We start from the raw sequence: 14,433 nt of genomic DNA on the forward strand, positions 1-14,433 counted from the left end.
CTTGTTGCTTGTACATGGAAGCCGGGTATTGAATAAATAATAGCTGGAGGGAGTAAAAAAAATCTTCAGTTCTGTCTTGATTGATATTTCTCCCGTCTCCATTTGAAGGTTTTCCATTACTGTCTTAACTTCTCACGGAATTTGACTCCCACCCTATTTTCAAAGTAGATCACAACTTCCAACAAGACCTAACATAAAAGTTTGTAACATTACTTTTTATAATTATCAACCCAGTTGCTTCCTCCTTTCAAATTATATTGAAAATGTAGCTTAGGGTGATATCCCTGGCATTTATCCTGGCAAGCTTTCTTGTACGAGAATTACAAGCTCTCCCACAAAGACAGATGATACAGTAGGACACGTGCCAGCATGGACACCAAGTAACTTACCTGCTGATGGACTCTGATCTGTTATTTAGATATTTCTCATGCTTTGTACCACAGTAACAAGGAAAAAGCAGAACCTACTTCAGTGGTAATAAATATAATTATTTGGCCTGTTTTCTAGCACTTGTCAGAGGTCTATTCCTTGTAATTTATGCTAACAATTATTTGCATCCACTTGTACTCACTTATTGCTTCTCCTGTATTTGTTCCACGCATTCTATCTTTCTCTTTCCATGATTATCTTTTTTCCTGGCTTTTTCTTAATATTTACTCTGGTAACAGAGTTCTAAAGTGGAAGTTCAGTCATGTGAGTGGATCAAAGAAAGTAGTAGTTTTCCCTCTATGCATGTAGCCCTGTACAGCAAGTAGCTGTTAAATCTAGCTAGATTAGGTGGCGTGACAGAAGCGAGCGAGTTTTTTTTAGGAACCATTTGTCACCTTACCTCTAGAATCAGCATTACATCTGTAGGAAACCTATGCCTGAAGGCTGATCTGTGGCTTTCTAAACCCACCCAGTCTATTTTCTCTACTCTGCATCCCCTGCAGGGAATGTATACCTCCTGCATTGTCAAAAGCTGATGCGGTTGACAGGAAAGCCTATGGGATAGCAAATACAGCTTCAAAGTTTTCTATTAAGAAAGCCTTCAGTTGCTCTCCACTCATTCTTCTTGAAAGATATCCCCTTAGGCCACTGTAGTTCTATTGCTAAAGATTTAACTGATGATTCCACAAGAGAAATGGAAATTGTATCTGTTATATAATGATACATTGTATATATATATAAAAAAAAAATTAATGGTTAAAATGACATCCCCTGCTCAGGCTTTCCTCCAACTTTCCTTTGAGAACATGTACAAACAAACATCAGACTCATCCTCTTTTCATCTGCTGTGTTTAGTTCCTTCTTCCACTAAATGAATTGCTTCTCTGAATATACACGATACCACAGAGAAAGTACCATTCTGAGTTTGTCTGTAGACTAAGGACTACGACGAAGTCATCCACAAACCATTCTTTGCTTCAGTCCCTAAGAAAGGGGAGACTGTGATTATCCTGCCTAAGTCATTCATGGGGCGGCACCATACTTTTGGGTGTGCTCTCTTTCAAGTAACAGGCAGGTACTCTGCCGGGCACAGAAAGTTTCATACTTCTCTACCCCACATCTGCCTATGTATGATATGCATTAATGGGTCCAATCACATCACACAAGAGTCTCTGGTGTACAGCCTTTCCGTTCATTATATGCGACAACCCAGCAAAGAGTTTGAGCGCCAATTACTTAGATTTTGCCGAAAAGCCACATACCCCATCTTACACAAAAGAGTAACCCAGTCTACTTGAGAACACTTACTTTTGTTTTCTGTTGCTCAGAAGTCTCCAGGTTTAACAAGTCATTTCAGTTGTAGAAAAATACAGACACGCCCACTTCGGTGCGAGATGAGAGGACAACAGTGTGTTCATTCCTTCAACTTTCAAACAACATTTGACTTTTGTGCTGTAGCTGGCCCCTGACAGGAATGGAACAGGTAGGAAGACATTGTTAGCACTGCCAAAATATTTCAGTTGACATTACTTTTTTAAAAACTTCAGAAAGGAAGCAAAACCCCAGAATAGTTGCTACTAAAAACATTCTGGAGAAAGGAAACAAACAGTACTAGTTCTTTTTATGTTTTATCTTGTGTCAGGAGGTTTGGCATCAAGTAGTTGGAATTGAGAAGAACTTTCTCTTCTAAAACTTTAAGATAGGGTTTTGAAATGTTTTTAATGTGTAAATCTTATGCAGCCTTTTAACCATGGTTATGTTCCCCCATCGTATTTGGGCATCTTTCTGCACACAGTTAAGCATTTCCCCTCTCATTCCTTCCCAAAGAACACTGCCATTTATTTGCTTCTTTTCCCAAATACATTCAGGAATGACTTTCATATGAAAGCTGCTGCATAACTTGGCGAAGTCAGAAGGAACAGACCATGAAACAAAACTTATTTTTGCCTGATTCAAGTTCTTAGAAAAATTAGTATGTTGTCTCCTTTAAAAGAACACACACAATATTAAAGATTTACAGTTACTTCTCATTAAATTAGTCTTGCATTCTAAATTAACCACTGTTAGGTAACACTGTAACTCTGCGTATCAGGAACATATTAACACTGGTGTTTGCTCGACCTCAATGATGCTAGACGCCCATCTCTTCAGCAAGTGCGTCTTTTGGAAGTTTCCTTCTGACTGAGCATAGAATGGTAAACAGTGCAAAAAGGGAGAATTGGCATTTTATTGAAAACGCCTCTATACCTCATCTCTTGCGATGTTTGCCACGCAGTGAAGCTACATACAGCCCCAAAAGCCCTGTGTGTTAAGGCTCGTTTGCGCTTACCAGCTTTGTTAATAACTGTACAGCCTAACTTTTTTAACCACAAATTAACATTAAAAAGAAAACTATAGCAGGACAGAGGTTCTGGTACCATGAGATATCTGCCCTTCGAATCTGGTTAATGATAAACAAATATATGACTACTAGCAAGCAACGAGCACAATACTGCCCCAAAACAGGTATTGTGCAGTAGAGCCAAGGTACTTTTTAAAGATATATGGTTTGATTAGTACCTGTTGTGACATGTCAATCTACAGGCCAAGTGCAAAACACTTAACATCGACAACAATTTTAAAACTGAAATTGCCCATGTTGCTTTCTATAGTACCAAGAAAAATAGGGCTTTCTATGGAAAGAAAGATAGGTAATACTCTTATGCTCTCAATTACACATACATCTGAAAAAAACCCACAAACAAACCCAAAACCACCAATCACACAAAGCAGGAGTTTTTGACTGCCATAGCACAAGGGCTGGCAAGCATTATCATCTCCAAGAGTCATTTCTTGGTTTAAACCAACTAAAAACCTTTGCTCTGAAATGGCAGGTTTCAGCCTTTCAGCTGTGAACACTGAAAGAAGCCACACGCTTCAGAACAAAATTTAAGCCCGTCAGAAACGAATACTACAAGTGGCTTAAAAGTCTGAAAGCGAACCACGAGCGCTCGGGAATATTTTCATCTCACAGGAGAGGACTTCGTTTTACAGGAAAGGTAAAAATTACAGTTCAAAGGTGTCTTTGCTGAGCCACGGCGCTGGGCTCCGCGCTCCAGCAGCGTCGCGCCTCCAGACGGATCGAGCACATCAGGGCGTGAGTCAGGAGACGCCGGAGCCCCACCGCCACAAGCAGCCGCCGCCGCCGCCGAGCCCCGCCAGCCGCGGGGCCCCGCCGGCCGCCCCGCCGTCGGCGCCGCGGGTGACTGCGGGCAGGCGGGCAGCACCGCGGCCCCCGGGGATGCGGGGCTCCCACAGCGCTCGGCGGGCCCTCGCAGAGGCCTCCGGCGACCCCCAGACCGCCCCGGGAGGCGAAGGGGCAAGCGACGGGGGGACGCGAGGTGCGCCGTGCCCCGAGGGAGAGGGGCTGGGCCGGAGGGAAGGCCCGGGCCGGCAGCAGCCCCCGCCTGGGCACGCTGGCGGCGGGGACGGGGACGGGACGAACGGATCCCCGGCGCGGGGAGGGGCTGGGGGTGCGGGGACCGGGGCGCAGCCCGCCGGGATAGCCCCGCCGCCCGGCCCGGGCCCCACGGACACTCACCGCGACGCGGCCGCCCTCGCCGTCGCGGGCCCGAGTGCGGCGCCCAGCGCTCCCCGCCCCGCGCCGACCCGCCTCGCCGCTCACGTGACCGGCCGCGCCCGCTCCACCCCGCGGGGCGGGGCGGCTCCCCGGGGCCCGCCGGGAGCTGTAGGCCGCGGGGCCGCGGGGCCTGCCGGGAGCTGTAGGCCGCGGGGCCTGCCGGGAGCTGTAGTCCCAGCGGGGCCGCGGGGCCTGCCGGGAGCCGTAGTCCCAGGCGCTTGGCGGCCGAGGGGCGGCAGCGGCGGCGGGGGCCGGGCCGCGGTGGGCGGCTGTAGCCAGCACCGCCCCTTGCCAGGCAGAGCATTCCTAAATGAAACAGCCGGGAATAAAGGCGGGAAGCAAAGCACGGGACGTGCGTCCGGTAGAAGGCAGATCACGGTGACCGATCGGTGGTCGTTAGTGACCAGAGACACCCCAGCGGCCCAAGCCTTCTGGATGCTCCCTGACTATAAATAAAAACTGATAAGAAGTAAAAGAATTGGTGATGTAGATGCCGGGAGGATTATTCATGTAAGATTTAAAAAAAAAAAAAAAAAAAAAAATTCCTATATAAACTGGCCCGTTGCCACCATAGGAAGAGCAGCTGTGTACATCTAGAGGGCAAGGTGGTGATTCGGGGAGCCTTTGCTGTCCGATGCTGCGTGCTCTCAGGAGAAGGGAATTTGTGATATTATAAAACGTTGTTGATGTTATAAAATCTATTTTTGAGTTACAAAACAACTGCATCCAGCTTCTCCGGTGGCGTGGCTGGCCCTAACTTGTTCCCCTGCCAGCGGAGGAGCAATGCCTCTCCCTGCTCTCAGGACTGGATACAGCAGAAGAGCTGATCAAAGGAAAAAAAAAAAATATTAAAGTAAATAATATGAAACAAAAGTAACCTTGGGCTCCTTCGTGATCCCAAGCGATTAGGAGCTTCATACTTGGCTTAACCCAGATCTCCCGGCTCCAGCAGTGCCCGCCTCACGCCAGCGCGGTGCCGGCGCGAGCTCCTTTGGGAGGAACATCGTCACCTGCCACTTTGCAAGCGTCACACCAACAGCCAGCACCTCTGCTTTTCCGTATCTTCCTGAAAAAGTCTTTCTCCAGTTTAGTTTTGCCAGTCGTTTGTTGCCTATGAACAGTTACAGAAGAGCCGACTCTGAGCTGAAGGCACTTTGAGGTGAACCATGCGTTTGTACCAGACAAGATGTACTTTCAGAAGGAGCCACAAGACAATCACTTCAAAATTAATTTTATTCATTACTTTTAGGTGTCTCCTTTACTATCAACAATTTACGTCTGGAATTCAAAAAGCTTTAGAAAATCAAAACCAAAAAACCACAAGGGAATTGGGCTGGTGCCTCTTATGATGGAAAAAATGTTTCTGGAGTAAAAAATATTTTTCTACAATAACCATGGAACTGTGTGTTTTACATTAATAAGCAGCAGAAGCAAGCAGTGAGCGAAAGCAGATGAAATGTTAGTTCACCTCCCTCACGCAGGCAATCTTGTCTGTTGTCTTCTGGTACGATACGCCCTTGCTTCTGACACCATCCTTTCAGTAAAGACTAGCTAGTAAATTCTCTGATGCAATTTTGAAGTCTTGCTTTGATTGAGTCTAGTATGGTATTTCCAACTGTAAATCATAAATCAACGTATTGGTTTATATATACTCATTTATATGTATAGGTGTACATTTACTGGTTTACATATATGTGTGTGTATACACACAGAGGATCCTCCTTATTCAATAATTTGTTCAAGGTTTCATTCAGATCACATTTTAAAGCTTTTTCTCTGACATCATGAAAACTAGAATGATTTTTTTTTTTTCTTTGGCCTTACTTCTGACACTTCATGGCTCAGATGACTAAAAGTGCTCTCCACAAATGCTCCCATAAATTCCTTTCCATCAACTTTGTCCTAGATCTTTTCCAACCTGGCTTATGCCACTTGCATTTCGTTAAAAGACAAAGTCTCAAACAGCCTCTTGCTCGTATGACCGTTAATGTTCGCAACTATTATTCTACCCTAATCTGTCAAGTGAAATACTCTCCACCCTTGTTTGGTGACTGCCCTCTCCCTTTTTTACTCCTACATTTCTAACGCACCTACTGGCACATTTTCGAGGGGCTTTTCCTCACATGCCTTCCAGCTTCTGATAGATATTCACCAGGCCTTCCTCCTTGGGTCGCTCCTCTAGTCACTCTACGTTTCATCCCCAGATAACGTGTACTACAACCACAGTTCAAACAACAATTTCCACTCAGATTTTTCACAGCTGTGCCTCTTCACTGCAGATTGGCATTCCTAACTAAACTCTTGGCTTGTGTCTCTATTAGCTTCTTATGACTGTTCAGTGGGACTTTACCTTCTGCTGCACGGTCACAAACGCCCCGTGAGTCCCACACCTGCGTGGTCAGATGCCCGAAGATGATGTGAACTGGAAGAAACGTGCTTTGAGTCACCTGGCTGATGATTCATCTGATGGCTATTTGGATCTGCAAGAGCATACATTATTAAAGTTTTGTGTGTGAGTGGGGTTCTGGGGTGTTTAGGCTGTCTCTGCATTTCTGAGCCCGGTCCTCGTTCTTTGTATTGCAGCATATGGTGCCTGGGTCGTAATCAGCCCAGACAGCACACAAATACTCCAGCCTCCAATCCCTGGACCATCTGGATAAAAACTGGTTAATTGACAACCCTAATGTCATTTTAAGCTCAGTACAGTTAAAATAGTGTCAAGTCTTCTCCCACAAGTACTCTCTATTTATCTATTACACTATTATCTGCCTGTACGTAATCATCTTTGACTCAGACCTTTCCCTAGCCCTTTATGTGCAGACGATGTCTAAATCTGTCCATATAGCTAAAACTCCCATCTTCTCAAATCTCAATTACTGCAACATCCTTTCCTTTGGCCTTGGAAAATATAACCTTGTCTTGCTCATACTTATTGAGAACACTGCTACAAAGACCATTTTTCTTCATCTGTCATTTTTCACCGTGTTATTCCTCTCTTTTCATCCCTGTGCTGGCTCAGCCTACTCTATCATGTCGATCCTTACCTACGTGTCTTTACTTTGAAGGCCTTGGTAGCCTGTCTTCACCTTACTTGCCATTTCCATTCACTGCTGAGATCTAACCGCAGCTCCAGTCAGCTCATGATGCCAGTTTTCACAGCCCGCTTGCAATATGTTTAAACAGGTTCTTTTGTGCGTTCTTCTGGCTGCCTTTTATTTCCAAGGATCCTATAAACAGCCCAAAAGTTACTGATAATTTTTCTTCAAAACTCTCCTTAAAACTTTTCTTTCCTGTAATGTCTACAATCCAGGGTTGCATTTCTTTATGCTGCCTCTCCTGCCTGTATTCAGTTCTCCCATTTCATACTTTGTAAAGCTCTCAGGGCAGGACCATCCTTTGTGTTGATTCTGATCCATAACAGGATCTTGTAGCACTATGGTAATGCAAATAATAAATACATATGTGGAACTGAGGTGCCAGGGAGAACCTAGGTATCACCATCAATCATGAGATTGATGACAAAAAAGTGTAATTTGGGAGCATAACCATACCTGATAATAATACTAACTTGTTTTCCTACTATTCTGGAGAGTGGGGGGCAAAACTAAGTGGAGGTGGGGAGTCTGCATCTTTAAATCAGGCTCATAGGTCAAGTTAAAGATGGTTTATATCCATCTACCTGGCAACAATTTTCGCTTGGTTATAGTTGCTGTTGTGACAGATAAAATAGAAAAGACAATGTAGTGCTAAACCTATCATACATACATAGGTATGACTGTTCACATGAGTACTTTTTTTTCCCTTTTATGAGTTAGATATTAGAAAAGATATGGTATATCAATGATTCTTTTGCTTTTCTAGCACTGCCACTTACACCTTTGTTTCCTGTTATTGTCCTTTGTTTGCTAACTTGATGTTTATTTTTGTCTCTGCTAAATAAAGACTGCCAGGTTTAATTCCTTCAAGCTGTACTTTAAGACCTCTTTAACCTGTTTCTATCTAGCTTTTCCCTCAATTAGCCTAATCATTTCTTTATCAAGTAACACGTTACCAAATAAAACACATAGCACCCTAAAAAAAAAAAAAATCTGCCCCTTGCTGCTTGACTCACAATAGCAGTAAGGTGAGTTATAAAAGAGCCTAGTTGTATTTCTGCAACTCCCAAGGGCTGGGAATAGCAATTGTGCTTTGGGAACCAGTTTCAGAAACGCTGGGTGAATGTACATACTTGTTATTGTGAAATCAGGCAGATGCTAGCTTTTGGGTACCTGCATTTTGCATGCACAGTACTGCTGTCACCAAAATCTGGCACAAGGCAACTGAAGCATACATATACACATATATGTATATATATACATATATATGTTCACATCTGCTGTGACTAGTAGACAGATACCTCCTATTAGATGCTGATTCTTTGTCTTCAAAGACAGAGAAAATTACTATCAGGTACTTGCTGATTCTATATTTAGGTAGGAAAAAACCCCATTATTTTCTCCATGCAAATATTAGAAGTAGTTAGTATGTTTTATTTGAGAAATAGCTGCATTTTACAGGAAGGCAAACTCATTCTCACATGTATCATACCTAATTTGCATAGTAAGTAAAAGGTTTTAAGAGAACTGGAACGAATTTGGATGAAAAGAACCAAACAAATGGAAGTTAGTAATATCCACTGAATTACCAGAACTGTTAGTGGACTTCATTTTAGTACCATCAGAGCAATGCCCCAAATCAAGAGAAATAGAAGAAAATCCTCTTAAATTAAATAGCACACAAAGAAATAAGCTTCCAGTAGACTGAAATGTAAATTGCAATAGAAAGTTACCTGTTAAATGTGTAAATATAGCTCATAAACCAGAAGAATCTTCTAGACTAATAACTGTTAAGTGCTTTGCTTTTGCTCTGTGCTCTGAAGTTCTCTGAAGGGCTGAGATTTTCAAATTCCAAAAGAACTCTCGTGATACAGGGCAGCTGAGACTGCAGCAGTGAAGTGGTTGAAGTTAAAATACCTTGTAAAAGCATAGCACATTGGCACTGAACAGTTTTATCAGAGTAAAAAAACTGTGTAAGATGGACCCTCCAACACCCTCCTTCTATTGTCAAGGTCCACTCGTGTACAACTTAAACTACAGTAGCGTCTGAATCACTTAAAATTCAGCATGTAAGAGTTGTTTTAAGCATTATTTTAAGTATGCCGATGAACAGAGATGGGCTGACAGAACAGAGTTAATAAATGCTCTATTCAGAAATACTCTTGGTTTTATAGTACAAGAGTCACGGCAGCTGATAGGGCAGGAAGGGAAACATTTTCAGCACCATTTACGACTCACAGTGGAATATATCTGTGCATTTTGCAAACACAGCACAGCCCCTCTCAGCTGCCATCCCTCAACAAAGAGGAGTTAGCTTTAAAACTCGGACAAGCTCCAGGCAGCAGACTGTGGCTGCTGAACACTGAAGAATCCCAAGGTCACAGGACCAGCCAGAGAGCCTGCAGAAATATCAGCACTGGGAAAGCCCTTCCTCTTTCCTCTTTAGAAACCTGCATCGTTTAGATCAGAACATATTTTTTGCTTGATTTCCATGATAGTATTTGGTGTCATATTGTGAACAGAAGTGACTGCTTATGCAGGATAGGAAATCAATGAGTTGGCAAGCTGTTCCAGGCACCACTACCCACCAGAGCTTTACTGATTTCTCGCTCTAAAGCCCAGTTGATCCATTAATTCAGAAGAAACTCTGCATTCTCAGGTGTTGGAGATGAACTTCACGTTGGATTCAAGCCTGTGTCAGCAGAGGCTGCCAGTGCATAGCTAGAGGAATTGAGAATATAGTTTCTTTTGGGTTCTCCAAAGCTCATGCTTTATTGATTTTGGTTTAATTCAAATTTCCCCTGACTATGTTTTGTAGGGAAAATGGATCTAATCTTGTTATTCTAAGGTGTTATTCTTTATAATAAAAAAGAAAACCCACCACCATTGTCAGTTTGCCTAAATATGTCATGGTGGGGAGAAGAGAAACTGGGTTTCAGATGCAATTTTCTTTCCCATTGTCAGAGAAAATTGCCATTTATTGGCAGGATTAAAACCAACTGGCATTCATGGTGTTAGCAGGAATCTCCATTGCAACAGTCAACAAAGGTTTTTCTCCTGACTCCTGTGGGACCAAGGATCATTCCTGTGGGACTGAAAGAGCCATGCTGCTGTGGATCAGCTAGCCTGGCTCATCTTTGCACTCTGGTGAATAGGAGAAAATCATTTTATTATGAAGCAGAATTTCTCTAGTTGATCTAATGAGTGAAACAAAACCCCTCTCAGCTCTGCAAATCACTGAGACAAGTGGGGACTTCGGAAGCCCTGAATATCACATCAGATGCTGATACAGGTTTCTTCAGACAATTAGCAAAGCTTCAGGCAGCTACCTGAAAGAAATAATGGCTTTTATTGGAGCTAATGCAGTCATTTCTTCCATGAAGCTTCTTGTGAATAATTCTTGCTGGAAAAATTGTACATGATTTCTTTTCATTTATATTTTAATGGAATTTATTATACAACAGCGACCTCCATTCAGGGTTCAGAAGATCAGAGTACTTACAGTAATCTTCACAGCACTTTGTATCTCCAGCTACAGCTTACATTCACAGCATGAAAAGAATAAGAAGTTAATGTACCAAATCAGAAAGTCTCTGTGTGGCAGTGTTAATCTCAGTGTTGAGTTATTATTTATTAGTAGTATTATGGTGGCGTCTAGAGACCAGGGCCTCATTGTGTTGGGTACCGCATAAAATACACAAAGAATGTATTTGCTCTCTAGAATAGCTCACAGTTTAAGTCTGAGGATGATTTGAGGATGTGGACAAGAGATACTACAGCTATCATTACTGCCACAGCCAGAGGCAAAACTCTTTTCATGCTTATTGTGGATGCTGACACCGGGAATAAAATTACCTACTGACAGACAATTAAAATGAAAACATTATTCTGGGATCAGACCTCAAGGTGCAAGAAGATGAAAAGCGCCTCCCTGTCTGATTTCATGCCAGGCCAAGCATGGTTGCAGATGGTGTCTTGCTACATTCTTGGGGACATTAGCCATCCATAAGAAGCTCAAGAGGTGTCAGGCGTTTGCGCTTCTAAACCAGTCGATCATGGAGATGTCCGCAAGCTGAAACTGTGGGTAAAATGGTGAAACAGTTACATATCCCCATGAGTTAGAGCGTGCTGAAAAAGCATGCGCCTGTGATGGTAGGTATGCATGTGGCTTAGCATGTTAGCTTTTGGCATAGCAGCTGGAAATGTGGGCATGTTTTCTGGCTTACACACTGGTAACCATTCCGGGATGCAATGACCTTTTTTTTGCTACCTCTAGTAAATAACATTTGGCTCCTCTCTGTTGAATGCTCTATTCATATCACAACTCACTTCTAGCCAGGGTCCTCCGAGAATGAGTCTGATGCAATCATTTCTCTGTGTGTCTAGGCACCCCCACACACCAGATCATTTTGAACTGTTGGTTAATTGTACCAAATTCAAAATACACTAGGGGTCTCAAGATAATTAAGTTTCACAGAATAGACAGCCAGGGAGAAGGGGGTTACATTCCAAATACTCACCAGTTCACCTCTTACAGCCTTGGATTCCCATCAACCATTCTTTACAGCCAGACGTGGCAGTCCACAGGTTATCATCATGTGTGTGAAGGACTATGTTAAGAAAATAAAGGAAATATATAGGTGTGTGAGGAGATACAAAAAAACCCCAAACAAACCCCAAAAAAGCATACCTTAGTCAAAAAGTCAGAACAGCTATAAATGCCAGATCTGTAAGAAATCAATTCCGCTGTTTGGGGACAAACTGGTCAAGTAACACGTTAAGCTGAATTGCAAATCCAGGAGCAGATACCCTCTTGGAGTACTCATGTAGCTGAAAAACATGAACTCAGTCTCTGAGTGGCTGCAAATAACTACAAATGCACAATTGCCCACAGAAATTGTGAAACATCAACAAAACACTAATTTTCCAGGTAGGTTCAGAGCGTGGCCTGAAATTCATTGATGTAAAAATTAATTTCCCTTTTCAACTAGGGATTGGGTTCTCAGTCACTCAAGCAGCAAAACTCAGCCTGTTGCAGCATTTACAAGTATTTAGTTTAATTTTTTCTTTGGATACTCAGTCACCCGCCGCAGGCAGCGGGAACTGCTGCTTTTGGCCTGAAAAGGCCAGCTGTAGGCTAATCTGCTTTGCGTGGCCTGTGCTGTGTGGGGAGCGGGTGCTGCAGGAGGCTGCTACGGTACCAGGAGGCTCTTTGATCTGGTTGACACAGCAAAGCAAAGACATGGGACTAATAGTAATACTTGGCACTTTACAGTCCTAGCTGCTCAAAGCCCTTTATCGGTGTTAACCAATTACCCCTCAAACTATCTCTGTGGAAGAGGGACTGTCTCAGTTTTATGGGTAGGTAAACTGAGGTGCAGAGCTTGGCTGGGACACTAGCAGCCTCTGATGCGGTGACGGGCAGACCGCTGGGCTGGAAGGCCTCCCCAAATGAAGGCAAGGGCTCTGGAGAGCAGCAAAGGAGTATCCCATGGCGAATCGGCTGTGCAAACCTACCCGACCACGCTCCCAGCTCTCCACTAACAAGGAGACACCATTACCTTTCTGCATGTTCTGGTCTGAGTGTGGGCTCCGGGGGAGGTGACCGTGCCACAGGATTTGAGGAAAGGTCATCCCTGTGCAGAGGGGCTACTTGAGGCTGTAAGTGAAGCCCTAGCCATGAAATCTGTCTCCAGCGCATTTGTGCGCCCTCTCTCTCCGTCCTTCATTTCAGGTTCGCCCCAGGCGATGTTGCATTCACAGCAGTCCCACTTGGGCAACGCGGCCACGGCCGACCTGGCATCGGGGCGGTAACGCTGCACCCTGCTACCCAGAGCAGCAACAGCCCCCCAGCCCACGCGGGAGGAGCTGTGCAGCGCTGAGGCTAAAGCCATGCTGCTCCCCATCTGAAGGCGTGCCCGGCGTCCCCACTGCGAACGGGCACCTCCTGCTTCTTCCGGAGAGGGATCGGGACTCAGGTCTGTCCCTTTTCTCCTGCTTGATCCCCACCACGTCCTCTTTCCCCTGCCAGCTGGCTGGGTACTTGCTGCATTAGTGTGGTTTACCATGGGATACTACTACATTATTTCAACCACGGGTCATAAGCCAAAAACCCCAGCAGAGTAGAGATCTGTAGGTTTGAAGCAGAAGCAGGACTCCACCTGCTCTTCAGGATGCACAAGTGGCACTTTCGAAGAGTTTGTTGGCAGGGATATTGGCCACGAAGAGTGAACCACTCACGTTTTCACCGTGAGCCCAGCCCCTCTGGCAGGGCAAGGTGTGCCGCGTCCCAGAGCTGGGAACAAGGTGCTGAGTGAAGCGAAGAGCTTGCACAGAAGATAGGCGAAATGGATGGCTCATCCTCCACTGCCTACCTGCTGGGCTGCATGCTCTCCCCCAGCCAGGATGAGCCAACTGGCTCTTGAGGTTGGAAAATTAAGACACCAAGGGGCCTGACTCACTGTCCATGTTGCCCACAACAGGCCATACAGAAACAACCAGCTTATCCTCCCAGATCTGTAAAAGTCCAAACTTGTGCACAGCAACCGACGGTAATACAACCCACTGGCTGCGAGACGGGGCTGCTAGTCCTGCTTAACTACACTTGAAATATCCCACGGGTGTCTGCCTGCCTCATTAGGCACTTAAATATCTTTGGGATTCGAGTCCTGAGCCTTTTGTGCCTCACGGTCCCCTGCTGCTAATGGACATCATCAACTATCCTGAAAGGACACAAGAAAATATATATATTTATTAAAGATTGTGAGTCTCAAACAGGGGGTTAATGGGAACCGCTTAGGCAAATAGCGTAGCCAGCTAATAGGTGAAAGAGAATAATAATTTATGGGCTGAGAAGAGGAAAAGAACACAGGTCCTGGTCTGCCAGGTAATTCTGTTTCCCCGGCTGCCATACAAAGCCAGCAGGGCTGACAAGGAGCAGTCTGTAAACTTGAAACAAAGCATGTTTCTGCAGCTGGATGGAGTCAAGCAGAGCTCTATATTAGCAAAGAAAAAAAAGAGATATCACAACTTTATAGCTTCAGGCTGGCTCCCCCTCAGGGAGTGAAAATAGGCCGGTCTCACCCCCTCCTGCCACTGCCCCGGGTCTTGTCTGTCCCAGCCATTCATCAAACACAGCACAGCTCCCGGACGTGAAACCAAGCAGGGTCAGCGGTCGGGTCCTTTCACTCCTTGAAAAGGGATTAAGACGACATCAGAACAGTTAAAATGTCCTTTTTTGATACAAATCTGACTTTGAGCTGAAAATGGCATTTCTTTTTCTTCTCCAAC

The 14,433-nt window shown here is 44.6% G+C and overlaps 1 protein-coding gene across 5 annotated transcripts in view; it reads right to left on the reverse strand.

The window, feature by feature from the left end:
* The window catches only part of MTM1 (myotubularin 1), a 47,204-nt gene extending 43,160 nt beyond the window's left edge, over positions 1 to 4,044 (reverse strand). For 4 of the 5 annotated variants that reach the window (XM_075720538.1, XM_075720537.1, XM_075720539.1 and 1 more), the window contains exons 1-2: positions 4,010 to 4,044; positions 1,738 to 1,894 (exon numbers count right to left, since the gene is read on the reverse strand). The gene's annotated coding sequence lies outside the window, so the exon portion shown is untranslated. Of the gene's footprint in view, positions 1 to 1,737; positions 1,895 to 3,478; positions 3,547 to 4,009 lie in introns of those variants that run through there. The other variant, XM_075720536.1, reaches the window with a different exon arrangement.
* Between the last annotated feature and the right edge of the window lie 10,389 nt (positions 4,045 to 14,433).

The sequence above is a fragment of the Pelecanus crispus genome, chromosome 13 (genome assembly GCF_030463565.1).
Source record: "Pelecanus crispus isolate bPelCri1 chromosome 13, bPelCri1.pri, whole genome shotgun sequence".
NCBI lineage: Eukaryota > Metazoa > Chordata > Aves > Pelecaniformes > Pelecanidae > Pelecanus > Pelecanus crispus.